Source organism: Herpailurus yagouaroundi, unplaced genomic scaffold (assembly GCF_014898765.1).
Source record: "Herpailurus yagouaroundi ecotype Mexico unplaced genomic scaffold, PumYag 190, whole genome shotgun sequence".
NCBI lineage: Eukaryota > Metazoa > Chordata > Mammalia > Carnivora > Felidae > Herpailurus > Herpailurus yagouaroundi.
In genome coordinates this window covers 22,704,371-22,722,616 of record NW_024412421.1, presented here as the reverse complement: position 1 = coordinate 22,722,616, position 18,246 = coordinate 22,704,371, and the positions used below count along the sequence as shown (strand labels likewise).

The 18,246-nt window shown below is 46.8% G+C and overlaps 1 protein-coding gene and 1 long non-coding RNA gene across 2 annotated transcripts in view; both read right to left on the bottom strand.

Moving 5' to 3' along the window:
- Positions 1–18,246, bottom strand: part of ZFHX3 (zinc finger homeobox 3) — a 240,715-nt gene that overhangs the window by 68,359 nt on the left and 154,110 nt on the right.
- LOC121009735 (uncharacterized) lies at positions 5,281–7,016 on the bottom strand. Its single transcript, XR_005780808.1, has 2 exons — positions 6,355–7,016; positions 5,281–6,260 (listed from the first exon to the last, which is right to left on the bottom strand). It is a non-coding gene; the product is annotated as an uncharacterized LOC121009735 (long non-coding RNA).

The window sequence follows — 18,246 nt, the reverse complement described above, 5'->3', positions numbered from 1 at the left end:
AGGTTGTGTATTTGCTTTACAATAAAAAGTGAAGCGGGAGAATGAGCTCTTCAAGCAAAAATCAAGTCCCGTTAAGAAAGGGTTGCCTGATTCTGGTGCAAAGGCGAGCGCTCGGAATGGCGGTTGTCCTTGTCTTGATACTCTAACCAGACAGAAAGCTCCCATAATAGTCTCTCCCAAAGACAAGAGCTTGCAAGCTCTCTCTCCAAGACAGAAAAGAGGGGTTGTCTAATTTGTTCATCTGTGAATTCACCAACTCATTAAACATACCCATTAAGTTACACCTACTAGGTTCTAGGCATTGGGAATCCAACTGGACAAGAAGGACACATTCCTGCCTTCATGGGACCTATTCTCTAGCAGACCCACCTTGGGTGACACAAGATGGCTGAGAGACATCCAATCTTGCCACTGAACCATCATGTCGACATGCACTTGGACAAGAATGTTGCCTCTTCTACTAGGTCTCCTTTTGCTCATCTGAGCGACAACAAGGTTGGCCTTGGATGTTCTAACATCCATGCCATGCTAGGGTTCTAAGTCGGTCCCACTCAATACTATCCAGGGCAATAAAAATCATCAGAGAATCAAACCATGTCTACTCTAAAAAGGCTCTTCCTTCGCAAAGCTCCGGTCCATGCTTCCCTGAGTCTTCACCTGGGTGATTACGTATCAAGGTTCGTCCACACCAAACACGGTAATAAATCAAATCTTATCAGAATTGAACTATAAATCTGTGAAGACGTCAATAATTTCTAGCCAAGGGAATAACACCACAAAAGTACTTTTTAAACTAATTACTCGGATTCCGAAGAGCGGCCCTAATGAGCCTTCTTTCTGCCCAGAACTTACTAAGAGGAAAAAACTACCTTCTGGTGCAGTAATTACTGCTTTCCCCTTCAAACTTCTAACTGGAGATCGATGCTGCATTTTAAGACCCATTGATTTACAATTAGCCTGGCTTTCCTGCTAAAGTGTTTTTTAAGCAGAGTTTACTTTTATTTTATTTTGAAATCTCTGAGATCTGGTTCTTGGATTTTACACCCTCATGAGAGGGGACTGGAAATCTCCAAGAGGAAGATACTCATCAGAACAGAGAGGAGGAGAGGGATGTAAATCAGAATCAGGAGAGAGGGGAAGGGGAAAAGGGAACTTTGTTTGTTCACAGGATAAACGCAGAGACAGAAATTTTAAAAAAAAAAAAAAAATTTTTTTTTTAAGCCAAAACTTTTGCCGAAAGGGGAAGAAGGAATGACGAAATCCAAAGAGAGGAAGCAGAAGGCAGGGAGGTAGGGGGAGAGAGAGAGGCTCACAGTCTCACCAAGCGTGGCTGCTGCCAGGGTGGCTAGAGAAGCTCTTTATTGCCTCTGCTGTTTATTAGCATCCTTGGGAAGGAAAAAAGAGAGAGAGAGAGAGAGAGAGAGAGAAAGCTTTGTGCGTCTTTGCAAAACAAAGCACTGGTTAAAAATAGTGTGTGCAGCAGGGACAGTGTGCTAACGTGAGGGTCCTGGCAGCTCCAGCACTCGCACAATCTGTCCCATGAGGGGAGCAGGAGTAAGCGAAGCAATTAAGAATTTCATGCTGATTGCTTCGAGCATGTTTTTCTATGCCATAAAGATAATAGCATAAAGGATATGGCCTTGCTTCCCTCCCCCTCCCCTGCCTGGCAACTTCTGCCTTCTGTCTTGTAGACTCTTTCTTTTCCTCACCTCCCATGGTTGAGGACTCAAGACGCTGCTTAGCGGGTCTGGCACCGCTTGATGGAATCGGTTGCTTCCAGGCCTAAAGCACAAATCGGAGCTTGTCCTCACGGACGGTCCCTCCCCACCCCTGGCCAAGGGCAGACCCAGAAGAGGAGCCGTAAGACGAGGAGCTGTGTTACTGAAGCCCCAGAGAGACGGAAGGGCTTCAGAAACGGGGAGATCCAGGCTCTCCGAGGCCCCTCCTGCCACTCAGCCTGGGCTCCTCACTATGGCCAGCTCCCAAGAGTGACTGGAAAAAGATGGTCCTGGAAAGAGAAAGTGAAAAATAAAATCCCCCAATGACAATAAAGGGGGGAGGGGACAAAAGCCACTAACTTTTTTTTTTTTTAATGTTATTTTATAGCAAGATTGTATAGGCCAATTTCAAAGACTAACACGAAAAAAGTGCAATTAAATCCTTGAAAAACTGACAGATCAGCAAAACAAAACCACCCGGAGGAGAGCCCGATTGAGCCTCATTAAGAAGGAGTTCAGCCTGTTTTTAAAACCCTTCTTAACCCTTATCTGGGTACCTCCCAGCAGTGAGGGCTCCCAACTCGGCTGGCATAATTAGTGTCAGAATGGAAAGGGAGAAAAATCAACCAGGAAATAGAAATTAAAACACAAATTTAGGAGGGGGGCGGTGGTGTTTCAAAAGGAAAAACCATTCCAAATTCAAACAACAAACCCCCATCAGTCCAACCGGGAGCAATGGGGAGACAGCAAAATGCTCCTCCATACCCAGAGATAACTATGTTCCAATTACACAGAGAAAGGGCTGGGGCAGAGCGAGTGCCACCATCTACTTCTCCCCCTCCTCCCCAAAATATATTCCACCTTGTGGTCGCGTCAACTCTGGGAGGCTGAGTTGATGGCAGACGGGCGGCAAGCCGCACCAACCTCTACATCAATTACAACCATCACGCCTGACAATGGGGAAAATGAGATCTGGTGACAAATTTTTGCACCTTCGGCCCTCAGGATCCCCCAAAGGTGGCATGCACGCACATGTGTGAAACAGCGTGTGCGTGGGAGCGAGCGAGAGCATCGCCTGTGAAGCCACCAGCCTGTAAGGAGGAGATACGGCACAGAGATCCATTATAGGAGAGCAGGCCGCTATGGAGGGAATACTCTGGAGATGGGGAAGATGGCAGAGAGACGAAGCCGTTTTATTAAATCGGGCAAATTCTAATTTATTCTGTGGAGACAGAGGAAGAGAAAATGGATTCGCTCTCAGCATCTCCTTTGAGCTGACTCCTATCGCCTCAGCAGAGGGAGGCGGAGGAGATGAAGGTGCCGGGGTTCATGTGGAAATCAGGGGAGGTTTCCCCCTTTCAAAGTGAACATTATATCCATTTCACCTCTTGCGCCAGGAATCTGGAAAATAACGCTTACGTCGGAGAAACATGGTGGTTTTCTTTGGGCTTTCTGATTACTCCAGCAGGTGAAGGGGCTTACAAATTTGACTCCCTACAATATGAAATCAGAGAGGCGACCACGGCCGAGATAAGACACGGACACGGGCTGACAAAAGGAAAAGGAATAGTGGGACGTCTCCCCCAACGGCAAGACGCGCCCCTTGCCCGATGGTGGGAACAAAAATGGCACTTTTCAAGCTGGGAAAAAGGGGAAAGAAATGCCTTGAGCAAGAGCACCAAGCGCGGAGGTTGTCTTTCATTAACAAAAGGCACCTGTGTTGAGACTGCAATTAGAAAACCAAGGTTTTAATTAAACAATCACATAAAGCTGTTTGGCTCCCCATATGGGCCAACCTGTCACCTGTGTCTCAGGGTTAGCTGGGCAATGAGCTCCAGCTGGTGTGGAGGGAGGGCAACTGGCGATGTGGTACACATATAACTGCAAAGCTGGACGCTCTACCTGTCTGTGGCTCCCCTGCCATGTCCGAGAACTAAGAAGAAGCCAGTGAGGCTGCCGGGAGCAACGGCGCTGTGGTCAGACCATAAGCCACCAGTAACCCTGTACTGCTCGCAGCCAAACACAAGATATTATTTAAAGTGCTGTGCAAAAGCCAGGGGTGTGGCACAGGGGGCTTCCTGTGTCTCCCAATTAAAACTGCTTCTCCATCAAAGCATCGGCCAGGTACAACCAGTTTACCGAGAGCCCCTTTTAACTAAGAAGAATTCATAGGAGCTTAGACACCTGCCAGCTTCCATGGGAGGGGGGAAAAACCAACCTACTTCTTCACCTGCTGCTTTTATACCCCCTGGGCCATGGGCAGACAGGAGGTACACGAGGCTCTGACAGCCCAGACTCCCAGGAAGACAGACAGCAATGCTTCCAAAGCACAGATTCCTCTGGGACTCTCAGCCATCAACACCCTCCCTGTTCACGAGCTGTGAACTGATATGAAACTGGTTGTTCCAGGAACTGTGTTGTGTGTTGGCCTTCTGCTGGACGCTGCTGAATGAACAGCTTGGGCCACCTTCACACCCAGGTCAAATAGCTTTTGCCAGGTGCATGGGGTCCGGCTTATAGGAACAGACAGGCAGGGCGACCAGTTTTCATTCCAAGGCTCCCAAGGGCATTCCACACCTGGGACAGCCAACCTGGAGACCTCCCCACTGGTATGTGCAGGCTATGCCTCAGGCTGTGCCCCCCAGGAGCTAAGCACAGCTTTGGGCGCCCTAAGTCCACATTGCCCTAGCTTCCCAGCACGCTGGGGACACTGTTTCCAAATGCTTCGGACTATGAAAGTGGTCATGTGTCAAATGCTGAAGAATCCAAGATGGCCAGTCAGCTAACACTGACCAATGACCTCGTATGTGCCTAGCACTGAGCTATCTTCCAGAAAAGAAAATCACTGAAGAGAAAACCTTAGTAACAGAACGCCATTAGTCTGCAAAATGCTCCAACTCAGAGAATACTCAAGGCTTGCCAAATCACAGGGCAATCAATACACTCTAGGTTTCACAGACCACCAACACCATTTTGGGTTTTCAACAGGAAAGTCTTCAGACTATCTGCTCACAGAAAAATTAAAACAGCAACAACTCAACAAACTTCATTTGAGCTTTGAAAACGCAAAGGAGTCCTTCTTCCCCATCCTCAGGCTATGGCCTTGCTAAGTTTGTAGAGAACTGGGAGATTTAAGGAGGACTCAGAAGACTGTAATAACGAATTCGTTCCATGGGAGCTGAAAAACAAAGTTGCCTTCCCCACCAGAATCCTTCATCTCTCAGACAAAGAAAGGTTTCCCTTGCCCTTTCCACCACCTGATTGTGTGAACTGCCTAAGAGAGCAAGAAAAGGGACCGCAGCTTCTCAGCCTGAATGCGAGGCAGCCAGTCAGAACTAATCTCTGTGCTGGAAGTAAATTCAGTCGGTTCCATGATCTGGTCCCCAGGAGGGCTCAGGCGGCGGGGGGCAGCGGGGGGTGGGGGTGGGCTCGCCTCCCTTGGCGTCCTGCACCTCACACCCCAAAACCTAACCGGGGACCTTCTGGGCAATGTCCTTCACCACAGTCAGCCACGGGAGGAATTATGTGAGATCAGGCCCCGAGTGAAATCCAAAGCAACGAGTTTGACTTTATGACTTATTTATTTATTTCTTCCTCCACGAACAGAAGGTTAATATAAGAGCAGCTCCTTGGCAAACCTTTAAGGGTAATTCAAGCGACACTGATGTGAATCAATGTTCTCTTTGTGAACACATTACTTGGCAGAAACTGGCTTTTTGTAACCCCCTTAAACCTAGCCGGCAAAACAAAAAGAAGGGGGAAAATGTCCTTCAAACAAAAGGATGAGGTGAAAATAAAGAGGGAGTCGACTGCACTTTATTCTCTTTCATAGAAGCAAATGGATCCAGTGCTTTCATACATTAATCAATCAATATCACTGACTGTACATCAGCAGGGTAGCCAAGTTATGAATGACCTTTCTGGCAAAGAGGACACTTTTAATGCTCATAAGACTGCTCATAGCTTAGCAACTTTCCGAATTTATGCCTGCATGATTACCCCTCAGAGGCGAGTGGCCGTTAGCGCTGCACTAAATATGGCAAGGTTAGTCATTTCCAATTTGTGCAGAGGGAAGGAGAGACGTGGACGCGCTGCCCCATTTATGCACGAGCTGCCGCAACCTGGGCAAGGTAGGAGGGCAGAGGGCGCTGGGAGGCACCGTCCCTGCCCGGCTGGCAGACCGGCTTCCCCTTGGAAAGCTGGCTGAGCCTCCTGTGCCAGCTTCGGGCCAATCCAAACAGGGAAGCTGCAGAGAGCTAATCTAGAAAGCCGTGCCCGGCTCGGCCTCAGCTTCTGCCTGCTTCTCACACTCAGCTCCTGTGTCCACCGAGCTGGCAGGCGGGCCAGGCTGGCCACTGCAGGGGCTTCCCCGGGCCACCTCCGCATCCTCTCCCTGCTGGCTTCCGCCTGTGTCTGCAAGCCCTCCCCGCGTCGACTGGGCTTCTCCAACGAGGCAACACAACTGCATGTTTCCAAAAAGGGAACAGAACTTCCATCTTTCAGCTGTTTTCCTTTTTTTCAGCAATCCACAGAAGGGCATTTCTACCGAAAGGATGATGTTGACTTACTCTTTCTAGAAATAACCAGCTCAGATAAATAAACGGTTAAGCCAATTCTCTTTCTTTTCCCCTCTTACCAACTCAGCTGTTCTCTTCACGTCCAGAAGGCAGGAAAGTTCTCTGGATTCCCTTCTATGTGGGTGGAAATGGGTCAAAGGGCTGTCTGTGGGTGTGGGTTTCTGCAACAACCATGATCGTCTCAGTGAGGCCAAAGGGAGGCAAGGCACAAAATCCTACTTGTCATTGCCCCTCAGCTTTCTCCCCAGCTTCCCTATGGTCAAAATCTCTGGAAATCTGTTGGTTCATACACAAGACCTTACTTATTTCTGCCTGACATAGACATAGAGGGAGAAAAAAGACATCCGGGAACTTAGAATACAGCTTTAAATTCCTCCAAGTTACAACAGAAAAAAACAAAGGCTCAAGCTCAACTTTAGGCAGAGTTCTGGGCGGCAACGAGTTTTGCCAACAGCATTCCTCCGTCTACAGAGTTGCCCAGCAGGGCACCAGTTAGACAAAATGTTAACAGTTTGGTTGTAGCCACTTCTGGTTATGAACGTAAGGATACACCTGTCTGGCCGATCCCGGTTCATATTCCCGAAGCCAGGGGAGTCTGTTTAGGGAGGAGCCTACTCCAACAACATTCTCCAAAGCAGCTGTGCTGCCGGGCCATGAGATCCCAAGGCCGGTTTCCAGAAATAGGTGATAAGCAAAAACAGGGAGAAGAGGGGCTTTTTTTTTTTTTGGTTGGTTTTTTTTTAGGGAGAGAGAGAGAGAGAGAGAGAGAGAGAGAGACTCCTCATGCAGGTTCTATGCTCTGCACAGAGCCCATTGTGGGACTTGATCCCACAACCCTGGGATCATGACCTGAGCTGAAATCAAAAATGAGATGCTCAACTAACTCACCTCCAAGAAGAGCTTGTTTTAAAGGCCATGACTTGGGTGTCTCTGAAGGGGTGGAGAGTTCCTACCTGGGTGCCTCTTGGGGTGATGGATGTCTGTGGCCCCATGCATGGCTGGGAGGCAACACTCCCCGGCAGCTGCAGCCCTGCACTGCCTTCTCTCTGGACCAGATCCTTCCTCCCAGGGGGTCAAGCTCAAATACAGAACACTGCTCTCGTTCCCACTGTTTTCAATACATTCAGATTCCCCCATCCAGGAAAACTCCTTTCTGTTTAGAGCAGGGAGGGAAACATAGAGCCCGTTCTAGTGGGTCGCCCCTGAAGGAGCGGGTGCAGGATAGTGCACAGACACCCCTTTCCTGTTCCATCAGGAATCATTTTGAATGTCTCCATTTTCCCATGGGAAGCTGCTGATCCACATGTTTATCAGCTATTAAAAAAAAAAAAAAACTTGCTGGGGCGCCTGGGTGGCGCAGTCGGTTAAGCATCCGACTTCAGCCGGGTCACGATCTCGCGGTCCGGGAGTTCGAGCCCCGCGTCAGGCTCTGGGCTGATGGCTCAGAGCCTGGAGCCTGTTTCTGATTCTGTGTCTCCCTCTCTCTCTGCCCCTCCCCCATTCATGCTCTGTCTCTCTCTGTCCCAAGAAATAAATAAACGTTGAAAAAAATAAATAAATAAATAAAAATTTAAAAAAAAACTTGCAAAGTACACTTTTCGCTTCATCATTTAACAAATATCTGTCTCTCTGCCTCCTTCATAATTTACAAACTCCTGGATCACCTTTGGAGCTGCTACCCCGTGTTCCTCCCTCCCTTTCACTTTTTCAGAGAGAATTTTCTTTCAAAATGCAGGGCAAGGATTTGGCTAAACCTTCAACCACCCTTTCTCTCCAGATCTTTACCCGAGCCTGGCTGTTCCCCTACCGCCTCTCAAAAGTTCACCCCTTGTCTAATGTCTTAAGATCATGAATTTTATTTTTTGCATGAAATTGGCTTTACGGGCTCTCAGAGTTCCCCCAAGTTACAAACACTACTTTCTCCACTTTTCTTCACCTTGTTGTCCTCCCTGGCCTATGGCAACTAGTCCGCTTCTGCCTTTCTCTCGTACCTTCCCTTCTGCCAACCCACCAGCTGTCCAGCTGGCAGACGTGGGACACTCTTCGCTCTGTATGTCTACACTGCTCTTCTGGAAGCACCCTGGTACCTAAGATGCCCTGCAGCCACAGGGCTGTCTTGTTGCAGGTGTCGTACAGCACGCCCCCCTTCTGTATATTTAAGTCTCTCTATAAAGAATAACATCAGCCAAGATAAAGGGGCTCTAGATCTTTCCTCTAAGCATTTCATGGAAACTCTCACATCAGTAACGGCACAGAGTAAACCGAATCCCCAGGATGAGGGCGGACACCCTATTCTGGGTGAGCTCAAGCACTGCCACGTGGGCATCCCTGAGGCCCCCGATGCAAGAACAGGTCGTTCCCTGGATCTCAGACCAGTCCTCAAAATCTGTAAAAAGACAGAACTTTCCCCACTCACGCATACGTCTCACTACACCAGTGAATCCCTTACACCCTCAGGAATTCCAGTCCCAGGAGAGCAGGAGGACAATCCAGGCCTACGGCAGCTCCAGATGTTTGCTGCAAACCAGAGTCCAGGACTGGAAGAAAACTCTCTCTGAAAAAGTGAAATCGCCAAGATGCAAAAGATACAGGAATGTGAAAGTCCTTTATGATTTAAAGATTTCACACAGGAATAGAGGGATCTATTTTCTGACTCAGTTTCTGTGTCTTCACCTCCTGAGAGAGAAACCTCTACGCAGACAAGGTGTAAACTGTGCTTCCCACAGGTGAATCCAACCTTGTCAGGCCACTCCTCCTCTCAGAGCATCCAACCCCCCAACCCTGGGCCTGCTGACAGAGGTAGGTCTAGTGAACTGTGCTACCTGCCTCCTCTTCCCCAGGACATGCCAGCTACACCGGCCTTCCTCCTGCCCCAGGCCCCTTGCACCAGCGAGGCCCTCAGTCTGCCACCCCATGCTCACCACCACGTCTGCACGGCTCTGAAGATGCCTGGCACAGAGGAAGCTGCATTAAATACACACTAGAAAATATACAGGCATACGTACAGACACAACCGCATCATTATTTAGTAGCAACTCAAATTCCTATTGTATTTGTTTGCAGTGTGCTTGAAAGCAGTTGTGAAGGTGTGCTTACCCCCTGTCTTAGGAAGATGCAAAGTATTCCTGTGCCACTCCAATAGTTTAAACATTAGATCTTGGAAATGGGTTGTCACGTATCAAAAGACACGTACTTAAAACTTTGAAAGCTTCCGAACTTTGAAGTGCCGAATCATGTGGGTAGCAAGGCATTTACCTCTCAGGTGGCCCGTGTTCCCTTGACCCTCTCTTCTTGGCCAACAATTGCTCCTAAGTCACACTGACGGTGCACATTAGGGCTACCAAACCCCAGTTCCAACACCTGTGGTCTAAGTCAGCATCCGTACCAAGAATGAAAGCCATCAATCATCCACACGGCAACAAGCTATTTGGAAACATCCAGCTAGAGTTTGAAGATGGAGCCTACGGGGACCCAGTGGAAGTGGTGTTCAGTTTGTGGGCCGTGATGATGTTCCCTGAAGAATGACAGTCTCCGGAATCATGGCGGATGTGAATGACAATGGTGGGAGGTGGGGGGGTGTCGGTGTATTCCCAGCTGGGAGAGTCTGAGCAGGCATCAGGTGAGGCCAACATTTGTCTGCCTATCAGATTATTTTAAAAAGTGGATTCTGCATTCTTTCCTACCCTCAGGCCAGTGAAAGCCAGCTGAACGACCTTAATCAACTATATTAAATAGCAAATGGAACATTAGCATAAGAACCTAAAAGTTTTTACATTTTCAAAATGAACCCATGACTTGAAGGCCTCCTACCACCAGGTATTCTCAGGTGACTACCTGTATCCAAGCAGGGCTGGAATCGAATGACAAGACCGACGACCGGGCCATGGACCAGGCAGGCCAAAAGGCGAAGAGGCCAAGGGGAAGAAGGCATTTGTGGCAGAATCTCACTGAGGTCCTATCGCTGTAATCCAGGTGGGTGCTCACCTCACAAACAAGCACACTAGGTCCTGAGTTAGGCCATGGGTGCTTCAGATAAGCCTTCCCCTTGAAGGTGGCTCCATTCCGGGTCATGTCAGCCACCTGGGCTGTGACAAACCTTTGTGAGCACTGCTGCATTGATTGCTCTCTAATGAGTGTTAAAAATGACCTCAGGCCTTGCCCCCACCCAATGTGCCGAGGGCAGGAGCCAAGACCCAGAGTCTATAGGATGGGGTACAAGGAACAGCGAGAGAGGCAGGCTTTTCGATGCTGAGATGGAAGGGGCCTCTCACTGCCTCTGACTGGCCAAGGAGGCAGGTCACCACTGTGATCAGGGTTACCTCCGACCCACAACAAAGTCTTCCACCAACAGGGCTGGCTCTTCCCAAATCCACCACTGATGAAGGCCCTGATATGTGCCGGAAAGGCCCTCTGTGGAGCTGTGTGGCTGTGGGCCAAGGACATGCTTGTTTGAAGCCTGAAAGCTGGAGTGCGGCTTCCCTTGCCCTCAAGGATAGAGGAAATGCCACCTTGAAGATTCTGCAAAACCCCAGGGCGGCCATGAGTGGGAGAGGCAGACCCAGGGCTTCCCCAAGCACAACCAACATGAGACCCCTCCCACAGGAAGGAAATGGGTGTACTGAAACTTCAGACCAGAAAGATAATGCGATGCTTCCGGCCATGAGAAACCCAAAGTGGCGAGAGGGGAAAAAAAGGAACAAAGAAATCATTGTGGACAGATAAAATGAAAATCTGGCAGGGCTCTGTCCTAACAAATGATCCAAAAGTGAACTAAGACTAACTTTTCTCCCTTGGCAAATGTACTGTAAGTCAAGGCACAGTGCCTGGAAGAGAGAGAACCGAAGAGGGAAAGAAATGGAAGAAGAGAGACCAAGGTTCAGAAAGAATGTGCCAGGTGTCATGCTAACGTACATTCTCTCACTTAACTGCCACAGGAGAATTAATGAGACAGACCTCCAAGATGTGCACGGCCATCTCCTTCCACAGATGTAAGATCTAATACTTTAGAGGTGTGCAGTTGGGATCCTGAAGTAAACATGCAAAATCTGTCATATGTATGCATTTTTTTCTCGGGTGAAGGATCATTTCATTCATCAGGTTACCTGAAAAGGTCATGAATCTCGGGGTTATGTAACTTGACCAAGGTCAGCCAGTTCAGAAAGGCTGGGATCTAATTTCTCATGTAACTTTTTTAATAATGTTTATTTATTTATAAACATTATTTATTGAGAGAGAGAGAGAGAGAGAGAGAGAAAGAGAGAGAGAGAGAGAGAGAACGTGCACAAGCAGGCGAGAGGCAGAGACAGGGAGACACAGAATCTGAGGCAGGCTCCAGGCTATGAGCTGTCAGCACAGATCCCAACACGGGGCTCAAACCCACAAACCATGAGATCAAGATTTGAGCTGAAGTTGGATGCTTAACCAACTGAGCCACCCAGGTGCCCCTAAATTCCCATGTAACTTTTAAAAAGCTCAGGGTGCCTGGGTGGCTCAGTTGGTTGTGCGTCCAACTCTTGATTTCGGCTCAGGTCATGATCCCAGGGTCATGGGATTGAGCCCCACATTGGGCTTTACACCGAGTATGGAGCCTACTTAAGATTCTCTCTGTCTCTTCTCTCCCCCCCCACCCCCGACCACCCCTCACCCCTGCTTGTGTGCTCTCTCTCTAAAAGAAAAAAAATTAAAACAAATAAATAAAAGCTCTTGCAAACAGGACTGATCTGAGAGTTTCCAATGTTCACTGGCATGAGAAAGGAAGGAAAAGAACCAGAGAAGGTTATCCTCAGAGTTTTAGGAGCCGCAGAAGGAAATGGGACGGACACTGGGTCACAGAACAATGTATGAAGACATTCATGGGCCTTTCCATTTTATTCTAGAGGATGTTCAAAGCAATTTCACCTCTTTGAACACATTCAAAGTCACAGAAGTGACGTTTTTTCATGGAATCCAACGGGGCAGCCCTACCCATCACTGACACAGGCACAAACACATTAACCTACAGTCACAGCTCTACCTGATGCCAAAAAATGACCTGGGAATGACAGAAGAAGCAGTAAATATCCACATTCCCTAAATTACAGCCTTTCTGGAAGGAAGTTCTCCAAAAACATGACAGGTCATTATCTTTGCAGAGGGGAATATCTTATCCTCAGGGTTGTGCGATTTCCCAACCCACCCCGCCCCCCATACAACATGGCATTTTTAAACGTCATAAGCATTTATTGATTTCTCAACTTTGGAGGAGCGCTGCACATACACTAATTAAAAATGCACTTCATTGACATGAATTTTTCCCAGCAATGGGCTGAACAGAAATGACCTGGAGGATCCAGGGTTGGGTCTCACTAACCCAGCATGAGACCATCCAGCTGGCCTTCTCAGCACCAGCCTGGAACATATCTGAAGCCTATCATCTGTGACCTTGCTGAGAGGAGTAATTCTACTCTGCAAAGAAAATGATGGCAGAGTAGCATATTATGTGATTACCCTGGGTACTTACACTAAATGCAGAAAAACCAGCAATTTTAAGCAGAGTAAGGGCAAAGTCCAGAATGGCATCACCCAGATAAAAGAACCCTAGAAATGTGCACCTTATCAAATAAAGAGGTGTACTTGATGTAATTCAGAGTAGGAAGACAAAGTGTTATTTGTACATTGTGTGTGCCCACACCTTTTCCATTCAAGGGACAGAAGGACACAGGAAACACCTTTTGGAAGACAAAACACGCCCAAGCCTGAAGGCTGTCAGGAGCTATACCAGGACCCCACGAGCTAGTGCCCTCTGAAGTCAATAAGCAGTTGGACTCTTCTTCTATTTATTGCTGACACCTGTTTAAACCTGGAATCCGCATTTATTTGGGTGGCATATCTGTTTTTGCTCATGTGGTCACTTCCTGTCAACTTTGTGGCCAAGGTAAAAAGTAACAGATCCAGGAAGAGTAGGATCTTTTGCAGAAACAAAAGAGAAGGGGGGGGCGCCTGGTACCTCCGTTGGTTGAGCCTCTGACTCTTGGTTTCAGCTCAGGTCATGATCTCACGGTTGATGGGACGGAGCCCTGCATCAGGCTCTATACTGGGCACGGAGCCTGCTTGGGATTCTGCCTCTCTCTGACCCTCCCCTGCTCGCGCTCATGCTCTCTCTCTCTCAAAACAAATAAGTGAACATTAAAAAAGAAAAAGAAACCAAAGAGAAGTGACACTGTACATGACCAGGCACTTTCTTCTCAAGGCAGCAGCTCTCCCAACCATAACCCAGGTCCATGCACCGACTTGTTCACGGTGGTTTTTCTGGGCTAGTGCTCACTAATCATCAAAAGCGTTGGATGACTGTGGTGGCAGGAAAAAGACAACAATAGCAACAAGAACAGAGCAGAGTAAGTGTATGGGACAGAAGGCTCAGAGCCCACTGCAGCATCCATAGGAATCCAGCAAGATGGCACCCAAGTAGCTCACTGGCTGAGCTACTAATCGACAGGAGAGATCCAGGATCAGGTACTGGTGAAAGAAGTAGGATAACACACGGTCGCTGCTCCACAGAGGTTTAAGATTTCAGGGATGAACAGTAAGAAAGTATTAAACAGCCAAACAACGTTGTCAAACCTTTCTGAACAATAAGAGATAAACAGCACTTAATTATAATTATGTGTAAGACTCTGTGGTACTAGTTAAGCGTTATATTCACTTAGAAGAGTGGGAGATGAGGGAAGAATTTGTGGTTTTAATGGTAACATCCTCTTCTTGGTCCTTTCTTACCCACACTGGCTTCTCAACTTGCTGTCTCCCATTTAGAGCATCAGGACCCACCTCGGTACCCACATTAGACACCTTAGCTGCTTTCTCCCTATTTCTTCCACATGGAACCACATCTACAGCAGCAAGTATCTCAACCCTTCCACCAGCCCAGATCCTCCCTCATCTTTTACCTTACATGAGGTTCACCATCAACTATCAAATATCACTAAAAGTAAGTAATCAATGAAGAGACAAATCAGCAGTATGTCCCTCCTGATAGAATGGCTCTAGGAAGAACATGTCATTTTTTTGGAATTTCTACCATAACACAAAAACAGATTCTAATGATAAGGAAACACCAGACGAACCTACATTGAAGGACACCTACAAAATAATGGATCTGTACTCATCAAATATTTTGAGGTTGTAAAAGAAAAACAAAAGACTGAGGAACTATTCCAGATTCAAGGATGTTAGAAAGGGCAGATGAACACTGCTAGTGATCTGGGATCTTCTTTCATGGAAAGGGCATTACTGGGAAAATTTGAGCAAGATCTGTAGATTATCAAAAAGTTTGGTATCAACGCTATTTTGTGATTTGGGTAATCTCTGCGTGCTTACTTAAGTTGGTGTTCCTGTTCTTAGAAGATATACACTAACATATTGAGAGACCAAAGAGCACCATGTCTGAAATCTACTCTGAAATGGTACAGAACAACAACAATGTGCGTATCTGCATCTATCTGTTACACAAGTAGGGAGCGAAAGGGTGTGAAACAGAGAGTTTGATAAAGCAAATGTAGTAAAAGTTAAAATTTGGAAATCTGGATAAAGGTATGTAAGAATTCTTTTTAGTCTTTACTGTAAGCCTAAAATTCTATCACAATAAAAATTTTTTTGAAAGTACAAATTTAAAGTGAAATACACTAAGATTCCTAACACCTCTAGTGCAATTATATAATTTTTCTATTGTTAAGTATTTCCAATTATACACATTACTACATAAATATTTTAGACTGCATGGAAATTTCATTTACTATTTGTTGTTTTCAAGCTACGAATGAAAATATTAAATAAAAACAGAGCTCTCACCAGCATTTGGAGTTCCCCTCAACACAAACAGCTCAGAAATCAATGTACTACTCCTATTTATTAGTCTTTGTTTTAGTCAAGATTCAGCACATGTGAAGGTTTAACACATGCAAAAATTTCTCTTGAGGCTCTAAATTTGATTAGGTCCTAGGAACACGGGGTTTTCTGTGTTTTTGTTTTTAATAAATCTATGATATTCACACTTGTAATTCTATCCGTCTTTGAAAAAAGTAGACTGGCATGGTAGACGGGAAAGCAGAGAAAGCTAGATACAAAAGATGGAAGAAAATGGGACTGCAACCGTTGATCTTGGCCCAACATCCTTTTGCTAGCTACAATGACCTGCTCACTGCCCCTTGAACTCCTCAACCAAACTCCTGAACTCCAACACCCCTGGGTCCTCTTCTTCAGCCTGCTCCTACCATCCATCCTTCCAGGAACAGGTAGGTCTACTCCTTGGAGCTTCCCCAGTTATTCAGCTCAAGAATTCCTCACACCTTGGACTGTCCAGGATATTTATTGCCCTGCCCTACTACCTCGTAATTAAGGAAGGTCATCTTGAATCCTGTTAATCTTGTATGTGGGTGTGTGTCTCATATCCCCAAAAAAGATCACAGGCAGGGATCATTTCTTCTACTCTTTTATAATCTCTCACAGAAATGAGCATTTACAACTAACAGGTGCTTAACAAACAGCTGCAAAGCTCCACATGCCCCAGTGTTTCCAATGCAAGAATGGAGGAAATAGTTGCCACTGAGTAACATTGAAAGAATGCTGAGGGAGAGCGGTGAATGTTTCTGAAGTACATTTACAGTCCCCAGAATATAAGTTTGCATTTGCACAATACAACTTCCTTTTTCAATGAGAATTCATGTACGTTATTTCATTTTATCTTATTAGTATGATGGGATCTGTTCTTGATGAATCCATAGTACTATGGTTACTTATCATCATTCCATTATCATTACATGTTTATAGATTTTCCCCTTTATTACTCATTTTATTTTTTCCATCAAGCATATTTCAGATATGAGGTAGTAATTACCAAGTTCTCCACTCCTTACACTTAAAGTTTGCCATTTTCCCCCGATCATAAAGGCAGTAAGTGCCTATTGTTGATAATCTTGAAAATACAAAAAAGTATGAAGGAAATAAAAATCACCCACAATCAGTGGTAACATCTTAGTATATTTATATACATTTTAAAGGGAATGAGGACAATTACATACAATTTTGTGTCTTGCTTCCCTAGTGAGCTTCATCCATATCCTTAAATATTAATCAAGAACATTATTCCTAATGGCTACCCAGATTTCCACCACATAATCATAACAGTTTACTTCATCCCCTTATCTTTTAAAAGACGTGTGGCAGAGACTCCTAATTGCCTTCATAATAACTGCTCTTCCTGGGTTAACCGAACACTCATAATTTGGAGCAGCAATAGCCCTGTTAAGAACGGCATCACCCAGTCTCTACAGTACTGGGAGGGTCATGTGACCAGGTTCCGGCCAATGAGATGCAAGAGGAGGCAAGTGGGTGTGGTTTTGTGGCAAACTCTTTAAAGAACGTGATGGAGCAGCCACGTGGAGCCGGTGAGGATGGCTGCGTGGAGAGAGGGAAGGAAGGTGCAGTGGGTGCCTTCCCTCCTGCATTCAACTGCCCTCCTCTCAAGTCAGTTATGTCAAGGAAAATGAAAACTCATTCGTTTAATCCACTCTTGGCGTGTCTCTCCGCAAGTCGCAGCTTAATGCTGTGCGATAAAATAATATTTCTGTCTGTTTCCCCACCTTCTACTATCTTCCTCGTCTACATAACTTGAAAAAATACAGGCCCAAGCCCTCCGACACAATCCAGATTGTGTGAGCAACGTGAGACAGCAGTCTGGCGGAGGGGACTGGCACCAAGGGTTGCCTAACCTGTGGATAATGAGCCCTACTCAAGAAGCTCACTCAGAATGATGTGGGCGTTTGTTCGTTTCTACTGTTCCTGCAACTGAGAGTGACCAAGAAAGCTGCCCCTCACTGGCTCAAGTAACTCCCATAAAAGAATTCCAAAGTTACGGGCTGCTTGTGGGCTTGGCACATTCTCCCACCTGGAACCCAGCCAGCAAGGCGGGGCAGATGCCTGCAAGCTTGGAACGTGGTCTGGGCTCCCAGTCTCTTTAGGAGAAACCTGGCTGGGTCTGAACTCGGCCCTCACCCAACACAGCTCCTGCTGGAAGCCCCAGCACTACCAACCATAGCCCAGAAGCCCAGGGGGTCCCCAGGCCCCAAAGGAGCCTTGATGTAATACATGACCGACTACACGGCCTGCTAGGGACCAGGACATTCACTCACACAACCAGCTGGGTCAAAGCCTTGATGCAATTTCTGCTTGGTTCAAAGAACCAGAATCACAGCTGCCCCTAGAAAAGCTGCTTCTGTACTGATGACCAACCCACTTGCCCCATAAAAACAGCAGACAAAGTACTATAAACCCTCACGCAGCCAAAACTTCAAGCCTGGGATGTATTAGGGCTCAGGGAACTACCTGCTTAAGTCAGGTTTAACGAGATGACAATGCTTTAATCCCGCTGCTTAAAGAAATGGCTGAAGTGTGCAAGTCAAGCTTCTGGCCTCCGTGAGAACAGAACGGTGAATGCAATTTCACCATTCTCAGGGGGTGCCCCGGCCTGACTGGTCTTGGCACCGGGATACCCAGCACTCATGCCTCTGCAGAGTTTTGTAGCCATGGAGGACAGGGTAGACTGCGCTGACTCTGGGGTGCCTCCAGCCCACATCCAGGGGATGCCAGACAAATAAATTCACTTTGAAACAAGCTAACTTTACTGCCCCAAAGGGAAAATGGGCCAAAAGTCCTGTTAAACTGGGGTCCTACCTACTCATTTATGGGACAGTGTTCCTGTTCAAACACTAAAGACGAGGGATGTTTCATAAAGCTCATGTGGCACAACCTCAGAGGTTTTGGCCTAAAGTGAGTCTTCAGATTATCTGGGTTCAAATATTTCACTGCTTTGATAAGGGGTTCGAAGAGTCTAACAGAAGAAAATTCTATCGTTCTCTGTAAATTTAGATTTCTGGCTTGGGGATCCAGTCCACTTGGGAACCAAGTGGGGTGAGATAACA